The 602-nt window shown below is 38.9% G+C and overlaps 1 protein-coding gene across 4 annotated transcripts in view; it reads right to left on the bottom strand.

The window, feature by feature from the left end:
- ldb2a (LIM domain binding 2a) overlaps positions 1-602 on the bottom strand; it is a 90270-nt gene that overhangs the window by 85587 nt on the left and 4081 nt on the right. The window lies entirely within an intron of this gene.

Genomic DNA, 602 nt, shown 5'->3' on the forward strand with positions numbered 1-602 from the left:
AGGGCCTAAAAGCCTTCAATGAATGCCTGAAATGATGTGAAAAGAATCCTCACAGATAAATGCTTTTACATATATACATTTGTTCAAAACATACTTTAGATCATTCCAACTGTTCTGTCAGTTTCTCTCACAGCTCTAACCCCCAGCTGCACTGCTGTCACACTGTTTTTTTCACATGAAAGTTTCTGACCAATCAGATTTTAGTCCTCACTTGTTGCTAGGTTCATGATAGTCTGCCTTACACTCATACAGTCAGTTCTTTCTGCTTTCCATAAAAACACTGCTGATTGAACCATATCTATATATGGATTAAACACATTTATGTTGATTCATCCAATCAGAATTTGAGCCTCTGAAGCTTCATGAGTGCAGATAATGACATAATCGCCTCTGATTGGATGGTCAAAGCTCGTGCTACCAAAAGCTGGCTTCTTCTGTTCTTCAGACCGTAGGCAGTAGCTGCACTTGATTTTTTGTTTGAATTACTCGCCATTTTGCAGTTGACAATAGAAGAAGGTGGAGAAGTTGATTTAATCGTGGTTTTATCGCATGAGCCGATGGACTTTTTCAGAAAAATTGGACAACGTCAAAAAAGGCCGAAC

This window comes from Oryzias melastigma, linkage group LG2 (assembly GCF_002922805.2).
Source record: "Oryzias melastigma strain HK-1 linkage group LG2, ASM292280v2, whole genome shotgun sequence".
NCBI lineage: Eukaryota > Metazoa > Chordata > Actinopteri > Beloniformes > Adrianichthyidae > Oryzias > Oryzias melastigma.